At 35.7% G+C, this 15784-nt stretch overlaps 1 long non-coding RNA gene across 1 annotated transcript; it reads right to left on the reverse strand.

Moving 5' to 3' along the window:
* Positions 1–2261: 2261 nt before the first annotated feature.
* On the reverse strand, positions 2262–5903 carry LOC120476226 (uncharacterized). The gene is made up of 4 exons (XR_005622083.2): positions 5626–5903; positions 5260–5302; positions 4028–4167; positions 2262–2500 (listed from the first exon to the last, which is right to left on the reverse strand). It is a non-coding gene; the product is annotated as an uncharacterized LOC120476226 (long non-coding RNA).
* Between the last annotated feature and the right edge of the window lie 9881 nt (positions 5904–15784).

The following is a 15784-nucleotide window of genomic DNA, read 5'->3' on the forward strand; positions in this document are numbered from 1 at the left end:
AATAACGGCTGGAAAATCGTGTGTGTCTGCGTAGAAACTTCACTCCTACCTGTGCATGAAGGCAAAGAAATATTATAGAACTAAGGGCTAAAAGTACAGCCAAGCAAAGATTGCCAAATAATTAGTGAGAACTCTGCTCTATGTGTGAAAATTGAGCATGTAATAGTATTGGAAGTGGATACAGATTGTTTTCACAGAAGAACCAATTGTTTTCATTCATAAAACTGGACGCCGCCATTCCCAATCAACGAAACATTGACGCAAAAATGCAAAAATGTCTATTGTCCAGTCTGACGTGCGGCCACAAGAAGGCGCTGTTGCACTGGATTCTGAAAAGGAAAAAAAGGGGTATTAAACGCACTACTAAAGGTTTGGAAATGTTCATTGAAAACTGTCAGAAGACAAGAAACTTGAAATGTAAACAAGCCATGAAGTTAAAAAAATGCAAGTGAAGTGCAATCTAACTTGGATGAATTAATCAACATCTGTGATGAAGCCAAAAGAAATCACGAGTCATTGGTGAAGCTACCACTCCCTGAAAATGAACTTGATAAACAAAATCACTGGTTTCAACAAAAAAAAAGGGACACTTTTGATGGTTTTAGCCAGGATGTAAATGTGTGGTTTTCAGAGGTTGGGTGGCATAAAATTTAAAAACACACCATTGCTGAAAGTGTAAACACAGATGACATCGGACTGGATGACAGTGTTTCTATTGTGTCAAAGCCTAAATCAAGTTCATCACGTGCATTTTCAACATCCTCAGCTCGCATTAAAGCTCAGGCAGAAAAGGCTGCTCTCATGGAACGGGTTTCCGCCCTGCAGAAAAAGCATTACCTTGAGGCACAGGAAGAACAACTGAAAAGAAAAGGTACAACTAGAACTAGAACTAGACTGAACTGGCAGCAACCAATGCAAAAATCAATGTGCTGGAACCAAGAACAAGCTCAAGAGTATCTGATGGGATGAACTCCTATTTGAGAAAAGGAACTGCACAGCAGAAAACGTCAGTCAAATTAAATCCACGTGCAAAGACCTATTTACCTGATCAACAACAAAGACAGAATGTTTGGATGGCATCGGTCTCGCATCTCTCACGGAGGATCGGAGGCATAAAGGGCGACGAACAGGCCTGATTTTACGTGGTTTGCGTAATTTGTCACACTAGATGACAAGCGATGTCTTTAAAAATAAGAAAACTTTTCAGAATGCATTATAATGGATTAGAATTTTCCCAAATCTTTAATTAATAGCCCACATAAAGAGTTCATCTGTAAAATTGTGCATTTTACAAACTAGCAGCCTACCGAAACAGTAGTAGCCCTAGTTAGATGCCAGATATACTTTAAAGCTTAATTTATTCCTCTGGACAATATAGGCTATTTTAGAATAGAGATCAAGGTCCAAGATTCTTCGTGCGTTCATTATCACTGTAACTAATGCTGCATTCCAGTCAGGTTTTTGAGCACGTAAATTCCCAGACAGCAAAAATCATGCGGGCCAGATCTGGCCCAGAACCTTCATAAGTTCTGGGCCAGATCTGTAAAACGGACCCGGGCCGGTGTCCTTTAGCACAACGGGCCAATGCCGGTGTGGATCCGGTTTTCACATCTGGGCCGGCACTGGGCCGGCACTGGCCCAGCTCCAGAACAGATGAGAATTATTTTAGTTATTTGGCCCAAAGGTGGGCCAGATCTGGACCAGTTCCATACTGGATCCGGGCCAGATCTGGACAGGCACTGGGCCATCTCCATTTATTAGTTCTGGCCCGGAATCACACCACCTCTGGCATCTGTCATAACCTTGATCTATACCACAAAACAAACCATATACAAAAATACAGATTTTTTTCAGTTAAAGGGGTAGTTTAGTTTGTTTTAGATGTTGTGCATGATTCAGCTTGTACTATGGGTCCTAGTAATAGATATCAGTGAAGGTATACCATTTCTGTCTGAGAAGTGTAACAAATAATGACTTGTATATTTTCAAAGTACACTAAAGCTGATGATTCACAGAGCAACTTTTAGAGCAATTGTACTGGGCAACGTTGTCGTCAATTGTAATGAGTAAATATTACTACCGTAATCCCCTTCCCCCACCATCTTACGATTTCTTGTTTTACTTGCGTTTTCTTTTTCCTAGCATTTTAAACCCGATTACTTTTCTTTCTTGGAGCACAAAGCATGGATAGTCAAAGCTGTTACACAGACTGTTTCTATTTGTCCTGCATAGAATTTCAACAAAGAAAGTGATAGAACAGATGAGTGACACATTTAAAATTTTATTTAAAATACACATTTTAAAATTTTATTTTAAAATGTCTAAAATAAAAAAGACAGGACAGAAACTTAAAACAAAGTAGATAATTGCCAAACTAAAAATCAGTCTAATAAACACATTTCTACAGATAATTTCTGTCTTGAACAACTGTTGGAACAACCGTCACATAACGTCCAACAAACCATCATGGAAGAGTGTGGGATGGCTGATGCGTTCATTCCTGCAAAGTATAAAAAGAGTGTAAGAACTCAATTGATAATGGCAATCACAAATTACATGAAAATCCACTGAGATTGGTAATATTAAAGGGGACTAGGCTGGAAGATTTGACCTAAAATCAAAATCCAGATTAAGAGAACATTTTACCACAATTACAACTAATGAATGATTATCTTGTACCGCAAACATGCTTAACTGTTGTAGTTGGGGTGTTTTTTGTAGTTAAAGGACAACTCCGGCGCAAAATGAACCTTTGGTCTAATTACACATTGCTACCTAGTCAACCGTTATCTGAGATTTGTTTTCATGATTGCCGAATGTAAATAGTTTTATCTCTAAAAACAGTTTAGACTATAACGCTAGTATAATGCTAGTATATAGGGCATAGAATAATGACAAGTAAAAATTGCTTGTTATTACCACTAACAAGGCTCAAAATAGCCCCACACTAACACGGTAGCATAACAAAGGTGCCTACATTCAAACCGAAGCATTGAGAACTTTGTCAGTGTCCATACAGTTTAATAAGAAGATATTTTATACACACAGTCAACTTCGTGAATACAGGAAGAAGCCATCTTTGAAAATTAGTCTCTACCAGTCGATCTAAGAACGCCGATCCATGTCCACCGGTAAGATGTGAATAAGGTGATAATGTGAGTGCGAACAGTTGGCTACGTGTACATATTGAAGAGAAGAAAACGGTTCGTGTTTGTGTTTCTTCCGAAAACAACGGACCATATAAGATTCTGCACAGTTCAGCGCACTTGGATCGGCGTTCTTAGATCGACTGGTAGAGACTAATTTTCAAAGATGGCTTCTTCCTGTATTCGCGAAGTTGACTGTGTGTATAAAATATCTTCTTATTAAACTCTATGGACACTGACAAAGTTCTCAATGCTTCGGTTTGAATGTAGGGACCTTTGTTATGCTGTCGTGTTAGTGTGGGGCTATTTTGAGCCTTGTTAGTGGTAATAACAAGCAATTTTTACTTGTCATTACTCTATGCCCTATATACTAGCATTATACTAGCACTATAGGCTAAACTGTTTTCAGAGATAAAACTATTTACATTCGGCAATCATGAAAACAAATCTCAGATAACAGTTGACTAGGTAGCAATGTGTAATTAGACCAAAGGTTCATTTTGCACCGGAGTTGTCCTTTAAATCTGTATCTGTATTGCATTTTCAAACTTCAAACAAAAATCATTAAAATTAACAAGTTAATAGATGTTTTCTCTGGAAGTATGTTGGTTTGAGGTGAAAAAAGTTCACCTCAGTTGGTTTAGTTTGTCATTTGCTAAGTGATCGTAATAAATAAACACATAGGCTTACACAATCCCTTTCGTCCTATAGATGCATCCTACAGAATATTTCTATCGTTCCCAGGACAGCCCTGAAAAAATATGTCACTGTTCCTACATACGTACTACGTAGCTGCAATGCTATTAACAACAATTTGCAAAGTTAAACACAAAACAAATGTTTCTACAAAAGACTAGCACAATGATTTATCTACAATTTACCATGGTTAATGCATCTCTGGCCATGGCACGTTCTTTGCGGCCACCTCCGCGGTCAGAGGCCGGGTTGAACCAGCGGATGGCGTGCTGGTTAATCTCGTTGTCCGATGCGCTGCTAGCAACTTGGTTCTTCCGTACAGCCTCTGTTATGAGAGAAAGTCAATTGGTTGATGGGTACAAATTCTGAAAATTACCTCTAAGTCAAGCCAATAACCCACTGTTTTGAGAAAAGCTTTAGATGTTGCCCATGTTTACTATTGTTGGTGTGGCAGAATACCTAATTTTGTGTAGACTTTCATTTAGTAACTCAAAACAAATGAATAACTAATCACAACTAGATTGTATTGGATCATCCTTAAATCAACCTTTTCAAGAGGAAGTGATTATGTGAGTAACCAGTTCTGTCATGACTGCAATCTATTTCAGCACTGCTATCAAAGTATTTTTTTTGGCTTTAAAGTTGCATCCCTTATTATGCATTATTAGTAGTGTAAAACTAGTAAAACTACTAGTATCTAATGTATATGTACTAGTCACAATTGGAATACATACTAGTCAGAACTGAATAGTTGATATCTGAATGACAGATCCCCATGGAAGTCAATGGCAACAAAAGTCACAATATTTAGTCACAAAAGAATAGTCAGTCACTATCGCAATAAGTACTAGTACCTAATGAATAAGTACTAGTATCTAATAAAAAAGAACTAGTATCTAAGTACTAGTATCTTTAAAAAGGTTCTAGTACCTAAAGAATCAACACTAGTATCTAAAGAATTACACTAGTAGATATTGAATAAGTACTAGTACTTAATGAAATAGATACTAATATCTAAAAAATAAGTACTAGTAGCATGAAAATAGAGACTAGTAGGTTAAAATGATTAAATGTTAAGTGGCTTGCCATAACCCAAATAAATATCCAAATGAATCAGGCACTGCTCAACCATAATACCACGGCGGGATTTCATACATAGTCAACGAAAAGAAACGGAGAGATGCGTTTTCCAGCCCAATGACCTTATATTTGTCATAATTTGACAGTGAACTTAGTAAACAATTAATTTACACCTATGAATTAACGTTAACTTATAATTAATGTCAGATGAAAATTCTAATTTCTTCTAGCTTTGATTTTTAATACTTTACCTATCATAACTTCATAATGTTGTGCTTTATCATAGCAGGATAAGGATTTAAAAAAAAAAAAAACGGAAAAAAATACTTTAACTTACCCTATTAATCCGGGGCTCTCGCAGCCAGGGGTGAAGAAAATATCTAAAAAGGAAGACAGGTGCTGTTAATTAACGTTAGTGCTGTTCAAAACTACGTATACAACATCATTGTAAGTTAACTAACGTTAAACAGCATTAATGTTTAAGCTAGCTACACACAAGTTGTTTATTAATGCTAGCTTAGCTATCAGTTCATTCAGCTAACCCAGCTAAAAAGAGTACGTTACGTTAGCCAATCTTCTTCAATAGCCATCGTAAGAAGTTAAAACCCGGTCAAAACTTTCCGAAATGTTGATAACAAACATTACACCGCTATTAAAAACAAGCACACTAAACTGTTTGACTGTTTGATATCGTTCAACTTACCGTTATAAACTCTTTCCACGGAGCTTGCAGTCCGAAGATCCAAATGACCAACAGTTCACGCGCTCGTTCCAACGGCCCCGGGCCAGAACAACAACGATTCCGCCGACTGACTTCTAATCTGGAATGAACCGGTTAAAAAAAAAAAAAAGGAAACAATTCGCGCGCTCGTTCCGACGAGTCCGGGCCAGAACTATTATGATTCCGCCGACTGATGGATGTTCACGCCTACTCCCGATGTACACAGACTACATGCGGGCCGTATCTGGAATGAGGCAGTAAAACGGGGGTGACTGTTACACGGATCTGCCGGTTTGGAGGCGGATCCGGCCCAGAGTCAGCTGCTATCTGGGTTATGACTTCAAACCACGACTCACGCCAAACTACCTGAGCGCAAGGTATTGTGGTAGCTAGATGTAAACAGACCAGCATTGCGGACCTTACGGGGCTTATGCGCATTTGTAATTTCTTTTGACAAAGGTGCTAACTCCTTGTTTATTTGAGGGAAACTACCTGTAAGGAGGAAAAAACAGCGCATAAGGCAAGAAAAGCTGTTATACCTCTTATTTGACTATATTTGTAAATGTTGGTATTATTAATTTATCCTTACACTCAATGGACTGAAAACTAACGTTATATTGGCCTAAAGTGCATTCTCACCGTGTACCGCAGGCTACGTTTCGTCAGACCTCGTAACTGGGAGTAGCCTACATCGATCTAGTACAAGTTGTTCACAGGTGTGAAATCTCAGGTTTGACTGTCATTACAGTGCACTTTAACGGGTATAAGGTTGGAAAAACACGAGTTACAGGTTGCCTGGAACGAACTGGTTTAAGAGATCAACCTCACCACAGGTCTATGAGACAGTGGTGGAATGTAACGAAGTACAAATACTTCGTTACTTTACTTAAGTACATTTTTCACGTATCTTTACTTTACTTAAGTACAATAAATAGTGCCTACTTTTTACTTTTACTTCGTTACATTTTGCAGCAATTATTATACTTTCTACTCCACTACATTTCTACAACTTCTGTTACATTTTCGTTACATTTTCTGATCAGTTTTTCCCCTGCCAAAACGTAATCTGACCGTCGAGCCCGTTCTCATCCTAAAGCGCCATATCGGACGCTTTTGCAAAAGCGTAAATATCCAACGCACATGGCACCCTTTAACGTGAAATGAGACGCAGATATATTTGGGCAGATGGCGCCCCCTAGTGGTCTAACCCTTACACCAGTGACGTTTGGTTGCCATAGATACAGTATATCAACCCGGCAGTATATCAACAGCACGGCCGGTCACACTAAATGCGTCTCACACGCAGTGTGTTTATCGTGCAACTCATACGCGAAAATTTGTTTTTACGTGCATAGGAAACACACCGTGTGTAATATATGTTTGGTTTGGTTAGGATTATGGCAAGCCAAGAGGTTCAGAATTACACCATAAATGAATCGCGTTTACTGCCAAACATATTAACATATAGTAAGGATAAGCATGATATTGCCTAATTGCAAGCTTGTTTCAGAAATGGTGACGTTTTTTTCCATCATTATTGAACATCATTATAGGAGTAGGCTATTAGGTTGAATGAGTTAGAATTAAATGTTTTATTAATCATTAGAAAATAGACATTAAGATAATAAATTGTTATGCAAGTACTTTTACTTTTAATACTTAAAGTACATTTAAAATAAAGTACTTTTTACTTTTTACTTAAGTATGGTTGTCATTGTGTTACTTCTACTTTTACTAAAGTAAATATTTATCTGGGTATTTGTACTTTTACTTAAGTACTGAGATTCAGTACTTCCTCCACCACTGCTATGAGACGAAGGAACTTGCTTGCAAATTAACATTTGAACACCTCACACACACACACACACACACACACACACACACACACACACACACACACTTCTTCCCGCATCACACTCACACAAGAATTTATATGGTTTTTATTTGAATAGCTAACTATCATAAAATGTTATACATGTGTTTAGTATAATTTGAAATGTCTCGGTGTGAATGATACAAGTGTTCTATTTCCCAATAAGTAAAACAAAAGGTAATAAAGTTTTTAATATAGTTTAGGAATAACTGGCACACAAACATATCAAATACATTTTTATTTGATTTTTTTTTTTAAGACGAGTCAAACTTTATGCACCTATAGCCTAGTTACATATACTGTATCAAATGAGGTCTGGCTATATAAGGAAAATGCAACGAGAGCTCAGGGCTTTTTCTGTATCAGATCAGCCCAGGAATGCTCTGTCGCAGCATTCATGTAGCTCATAATACTGGGTAAAGGATTTTCCTCTTTGTTCTAGAGCATTTGATGGTTTGCATTGATTATCTTTCAATTGATTATGAAATTGTAATAATACATTTACCTGACATAATAAATTGTTAAATTTGATTATTCTAACAGACTTTGACTTTATTTTCATCAGAGTTCAAAGGAATAGTCAAACATTCACTTGAGATTTAAAGGGATACTCCACTTTTTGGAAATAGGCTCATTTTACAACTCCCCCAAAGTTAAACAGTTGAGTTTTACCGTTTTCGAATCCATTCAGCCGATTTTCTGATTTTTACTATGGAAGTCAATGAGACCAGAAACGGTCTGGTTACTGATATTCTTCTAAATATTAGAAAATCGGCTGAATGGATTCGAAAATGGTAAAACTCAACTGTATAACTTTGCGGGTGTTGTAAAATGAGCCTATTTCCAAAAAAAGTATCCCTTTAATGATGCACAGATATCACTGAAAAACCTTTTTTATTTATGGAGTCAGATGAAAAACGAGTTAATGCATAAGATAAAATGTATTGCATTTACTTAAATCTCTTTGCCATGAGAAGAGACGGAACACATGTGAGACCTTCAATTCTAATTGAGTACAGCCGTTGAATCAATTTTAGCAGGCCTTGCATCACTCGCGCCGCTCATTTCCCTGTCCCTCGGCTTCGACACAATATTATTTCAGCAACATGACAAGCCAGTGAAACAGGTTTCGATTGGTGCTTTTTTACAGTGCGTGACATTTATCTACATGTTATGTGGCTAGAGTTTTGGCACAGAGTCAATGGGCTTTGTCTAATTCTTTCTTTTTCACTTGTTTATTCATTTAGCTGACGCTTTTATCCAAAGTGACTTACAATTGCTATATGTCAGGTTGCACACCTCTGGAGCAACTAGGGGTTAAATGTCTTGCTCAGGGACACATTGGTGTCTCACAGTGGATTGTAACCCGGGTCTGTCACACCAAAGGCATGTGTCTCATCCACTGCGCCATCACCACCCCTTTTTCCTTTTACCCTTCTTTGTTTTGCGATCAGGTGCCACTCGAGATATTGGCAGTTTAGGTTGTTTCTCCGCCATTCGTACAGCTGCAGTACAACGGCAATCTTGAGTTTTCTTTTGTGGTCTGCAGAGGAAAGAAAGTGATAGAGTTTGGAAACTAGTTGGAACTAAAAGTTGGAACAAAGAAAGTTTCCCTCATTGAGTGCTCCTGGCTGAAATACTCATGTTTTTATTTGCAATGAGAATATTTGGTCATTTAGATTTTTATGGTACTATAATATGTGATCTTAAAGTCGGCGTGAAACGGAAGTTGAGATGTAATTTTTTCTTTGTCATGACGTATATCCGAGTGAAATGGCTTCTGAAATTAGAAAAAAATGTAGGGCAGGGCTTGATTTCGTCCTTTGGGAACTGATTGGACCGTTGGAGGTTGGGCGTTGCAAACAAAATGGAGGCAGATTTGAATGCGATTCTCTGAGAGGCGGTTCACCGATAGCTGCACCCTCATCGGATCTGGCCGCACCCTTTCATCATTCCACATGACCGAAATAAAAGAGAGGTCGTTTCGATGGGAGAGGGATATGGGTAATGTCTTTGATTAAAGATTATAAGGGTACATGAATTTAAAAAAATGAAGTGCACAGATAAATTATTTATAATAAACACTACAATATTACATATAAAAAGAAGATTTGTCAAATTTGATTTCATGCCGACTTTAAGTACATGAAAGTAAAAGAACAGACTAGCGTATAAACATAACATAAAATTTTTAACATAGCCTAGCCTAATTCGTACCTCTTTAATCACAGTAGCGCCAGTTGAAAAGTTTCTTACATTCCTTAACTAAATTGTACTGCTGTATACTACGGCCAAATATTTTGGGTCAAAAAAACAAAAAAACATTAGGTATATCATGTTTGATGAAGATTGACAATTTACTTAGGTTGGACTTAAAGGAGAACTCCGGCGCAAAAATGAACCTTTGGTCTAATAAAACATCGGTACCTAGTCGACCGTTCTCTGAGATTTGTGTTCATGATAATGGAGTGTAAAGAGTTTTATCTCTAAAAACTGTTTAGCATATAATGTTAGTACTGGGGGCATTTACAAAGTAAAAAGAAATTGCTAGTTTATACCACTAACAAGGCTCAAAATAGCCCCACACTAACACAGTAACATAATGAGGGTCCGTACATGCAAAACGAAGCATTGAGAACTTTGTAAGTGTACAGACTGTTTAATAAGAAGATACTTTATAAAGACTGCACTTCGCATATACAGACAGGAGCCATCTAACAGTCTCGACAAGTCGAACGACGTGCCAAGTAAGCTGAACTGTATGAAGTTCAGCGAACTTCTGAACTGTATGAACGGCGTTCGTGATTCAACTTGTCGAGACTGTTTTCCAAAGATGGCTTCTGTCTGTATAAGTACTGTCTTTATAAAGTATCTTCTTATTAAACGGTTTGTACACTTATAAAGTTCTCAATGCTTCGTTTTGCATGTATGGACCCTCATTATGTTACTGTGTTAGTGTGGAGCTATTTTGAGCCTTGTTAGTGGTATTAACTAACAATTTACTTCTTAAATGCCCCCATTTACTAGCGTTAAGGGTATCTTAAATTCGATTGCTCAGTCTCAAGATTTTAAAGCCTGAATTTATTGATTTCTTGATTTTTCATGTGCATCACACTATAAGTATGCAGTGTTGTAGTACTCGAGACTCAGACTCGTCTCGGACTCGGTCTCGAGACCATATTTTAATGGTAGTTCAATTAAAAATATTTTTCATGATTATTAATGTATATTAATAAATTATTTCTTTAAATTGATTGACATGCCCAGTGATTGGTGATTTTCTAGTGCGCAACTGCGCATGACAAATTGTAATAAAATTACTTTTATCACCACCTACTATGTGGCCTTTTTACCCTAAACTGATCATATTTTTTAAACTCCAAGTAAATTCAGTAAAAAAAAAAAAAGGATTTCTCTAAGTAAATAAAAGTAAATTAGGTGACCTAATTTAAATTAGGGTTCAACCCTCACTGGTCTCGGTCTCGACTCGGACCCGACCGTCTCTGGTCTCGGACTTGACTCTCTATGGACTCGGTCTTGACTCGGACTCGACTCTCTCTGGTCTCGGTGTCGACTCGGACTCGAGTGAGGTGGTCTCGTCTACAACACTGTAAGTATGTGTCCTGCTGATTCTACTTGACCTCATTTGTCACAGTTTCCAGTTTTATGCTTTCCCCATTCTATGCAGACATTGATTTAACGAACAATGTCTAATACGCATTGTTGAGATTAAAAAGTCTTTCCCGATGCAAAATTTTCTTCTTTCTAGACCGTTTCTTTTTCTTGAATGTGATGAAAGTGTCCTTCTGTCTTTTTTCATTTGCTGTTAACCATTTCACAAATGTCATTTATTTAATGTGGATTTGTAAATTTTACAAAGCCCGTTTAGCCAGACGGTCTGTCTCTTTATTTCCTTTCACACACATGTGATGGTACAGGAAGTTTACTATTAGTCCAGATTGTCTTATTCTAAATAGACTCTCCATCACTTCAAATATCATATCTACTCTTGCTGTTGATATTCCACTTAAAGGGATAGGTCACCCTAAGCTTTATAGGCATGAATGGCCGTTTATGGTTTGAAGTCCATAAAAAAAGCATCTATCTATGATAAAAGTGCTCCACATGGCTCTGTAGGGGTTAATAAAGGCCGTCTGAAGTGAAGCGACATGTTCGTGTAAGAAAAAAAATCCATATTTAAAACTTTATCAACAATAATAACTAGCTTCCGGCAGACTTTGTGTGTTTATTCTAGTTAATTTCTTCTTTTATTTAGCCAAATTGGCCAGTGAGTGAAAGTTATTTTCAAACCCTGAATATAATATGTAACAAAGTGGACATTGCGAGGTGCACTCATTTTATCCCACATTGCACAGCAATAACGAGTGAACAGCCGATGTACGTTCAATGGCTGTCCGAAGTTGCCTGCTCTTTTTCATTTTTCATGCCTGCTCTTTTTCATTCAAGTGAACAGTATTAGTGGACTAACTTAGGGATTAGTTATTGACAACGCATTCTCACCCCAAGGCGTCACCTTTGACCATGCTTCAATATTTGACGTTTTAGGCGCCCTTTAGCGTCACTTACATGACGCGATCCTTTCGGCGTCATCTAACTGACGCTAAAGGAAAGCGTCTGTTAGTGGACGCGGTTAGGTTTAGGTGTGGGGTGGGGGTAGGGTACACGCGATCCTAGGGCGTCATCTAACTGACGCTAAAGGGCGCCTAAAGCGTCAGATATTGAAGCATGTCCAAATGCTTCCCAAGGCGTCAGTTAAGTGACGCCTTGGGGGTGAGAATGGGCTGTTATTGAGGGTTTAGGGGGCGATTTCGGATTCAGCCAACATGACACAAAAGACTAGGTAAGCACATGTTAGGATCACATGAAGACAAGACAGGAAACATGATTGACATGAAACATGTCAGTCAAACCAAACTAGTACCATGAAACATGACCATGAAATAACTCAAAACTAGACATGAGAATATCTGTGTTTAGTTTTTTGTCACAAGAGTACTTGGAATTCCATGCAATTGTATAAACAGCCTGAGTTTAAATAGTAAAGATAGTTTTCTTAAAATCAAAATGTCTGGAGTTTAAATAATTATTGAGGTAAGAAAATTAGCATTTGTAGTTCATAAAAATCTCTTTAAGCAAACTGACAAATTAATTCGTAAGTGATTTATCAGATTGGACACTTTTATAAAGTGAACACGAAACAAATTTAAATGTCATCTTTACCCATGTTAACTTGTGTCTCAGAACTCTGTCATGCATATCAACTGTTTAGTAGAAAAGTGTTTTCACACATTCTCTTGTTTGTCTTTCCTCATATAAATCTATTGTGATCTTACCTCTGAGTAAATGATATTGGGGTATTTGCTCAGGTGCTGGTACTCTATCCTAATAATGCTGATACTCAGGTATAACACAACTCAGCCCATCCCTGAGTCTGTAACATTAAACCAGTATTATGTCAGGTTTGACATCGCATGTTCAGCGTGCATGGTTGAAATAAAGCATACTTTCAATTGTTTCACCTCACCTTATCAGCTTAAACTAACAAGCCAACCTGTGTGACATACATACCATTCACTGTGCTGAAACTACTTTTACATCTGTCTTCTCAAAGAATTTTCCAATCCAAACCGTGATTGGCATATAGAATAAAGCTATGAATTCACTTTTAGGAATCAATGAACACCTCAAAATGCAGACATTATGTGTATAGAGGAAATAAGCTCAATGTAAACATGACAGAAAAACAAACCTGTGTTGATTGATATTTCTGTGAACATCGCAACTAAATGTTCTTTACTGATAGATCTAAATAAATAGATCTCAGTAAGAGTTGTAACATTTAACAAGTAAGTTATAATTATATTAATTATTTTATAAATCAATAAGATTGCCAGTTGACCAGGGTTCAAAATCAAAGCAAAGGCAATATGGCATGTTAAAAATCTAAGACTTGGTGCTTTGGCCTTGTAAGATAATGTATTGAGAATGAGTTGTGTGAATTTGAACAAATTGATTTAAATTACATACAAAAGTATTTTTTTTTATTTTAAAATGTACAATAAAATATATAATAAATGCTTAAATGTAAAATGTACAATAAAATATATAATAAATGCTTAAATGTTCTTAATTCAATCAAATTGACATCTACAGAAAATAAGTAAGAAAACATGGATGTTTGAATGAACTGTCCACATTTAGTTGCCATACATTGTCATTGAATGCGATGGTTCCTGACATGTTCTTTAAGTGTTTTCTCTTTGATTGCTCAAAGCACAGAAAACCATGAACAACCTGAAAAAAGTCAAATCAGACAGAGCATTTTTACTTTGGATATATACATATATATATATATATATATATATATATATATATATATATATATATATGAAGAGTTCAGATGCAAAAGCCTCTAAGTGCCATTTGAAATTTTCTTCTAGAATGATAATTTTTATCAAGCTTGTATATTTAAGTTCAGTAATTTCACTTAAATGGCAATGATAATTACCTATTAATTGTTATTTAAGTGAAATTACTGAACTTAAATATACAAGTTTGATCAAAATCATCATTAAAGAAGAACTCTTCATATATATATATATATATATATATATATATACATACATACATGTGTATATATATATATATATACATATACACATACTATGCATACATATATATATATATATATTTTTATATATACACACACACACACACATATATATATATATATATATATATATATATATATATGTATACGTTTTGTTCCTCCCTCATATTTAAAAAAATAAAATAAAATATTAATAATGTAAAATAATAATCCCCACATCATTTTGTCCACTACTTTACATTGTGCTTATTTATTTTCCTTTAAACAAAAGGACAATATCTTATTTCTTACTATTGGGAAGGCTATTTTAGTTTTATGTTTTTAAGTCTTTTTACTTTTAGTTTACACTTTTAGTATTGTTTTTTAGAAAGTTAAGTTCCAAATTACAAATTTTTCATGCATGGGACCAATTACACTGTTTTTGCTTTTTGGAAAATGAACAACAATGGATTATACTTAATAAAATAACTTAATGAACAGTAATTAAGAATATATATATATTAAACTTATCTGACAAAATTATTTGGTAAAAAAAAAAAAGAAGCAAAATGGGACAGGTTTTATTTTACTGTCCAAAACGAAATGCACTGAAAACCATAAAGTTCAAAGGAAAAAGCTTACATTCACTACAGCAGAATCGGTTTGTTAATATTTAGTTGGTTCTCTTTTTGCATGTTTTCATAAATTATTGCCCGGTCAAAAATGATTGCACAATTTGGCATGTTTCATTTTGTTATCAAAAATAAAAACAATTGCAATATGCTTGCAATATCTTTAACACCTTTTTAATAATATTTGAATAAAGGACATCACATTTGGCCACTACTGTATAACATAATAATATAATATATACTTTAAGTTTTTAACTAATTAAGCTGAAATTCTATTTTTGCTTATCATTGTTATATAAGAAACCTTTTCGATGAAAGATTCCTTTTCATTGTGCTTGTCATTTTTAGCATTGCACCTTTGTACACATTCAGATCTGACACAACAAAGACCATAAGGCCATTCTAAACACACTCAAAAAACAGTGAAAAGAAAGAAGTGAACACACCTTCTTTTCCACTTTATCTATTGTGATGCAGCATAGTTTGATTGTGACTCAACATGTGATTTTCTTTGAAAACCTGGGAAACTAGTTTCATTGTCAAATACAGTGTGAACTTGTTATTTATGGGGATTTCAAAGCAATGAGGTTTTCATATTGATATATTGATGAATTAAAATGTACTCATGAATTAAAATGTTGTACACGGATATGATATCAATATTATCTTTGGAAAGCTCAAAGGCACTATAATACTAGAAGAATAACTATATAATTATTCAATATAAGAGTAAATACATTATTCAAAATATTGATCAAAAGACAAAGCTTTGATGCTTAAGAAAGTCAAACATTAGCCTACAGGTTTAGATTTGTTTTGAAAATGTATTGTTTTCTAAATCAAGTACTTAAAACATGAACATCAAGATGTCCTTTAAAGCTCATATGCAGGAATGTAGTGTTGAGATTCAAGTTTGTCAATTCTACTAAAAGAATCTTTTAATGCTTGAATGATTTTTGAGAATTGTTGAGGTGTGCCTATAAGGCAACCCGGACTTCACTGAGAAAATGAGGCGTGTATGCGTCA

The sequence above is a fragment of the Pimephales promelas genome, chromosome 3 (genome assembly GCF_988280905.1).
Source record: "Pimephales promelas chromosome 3, fPimPro1.hap1.1, whole genome shotgun sequence".
NCBI lineage: Eukaryota > Metazoa > Chordata > Actinopteri > Cypriniformes > Leuciscidae > Pimephales > Pimephales promelas.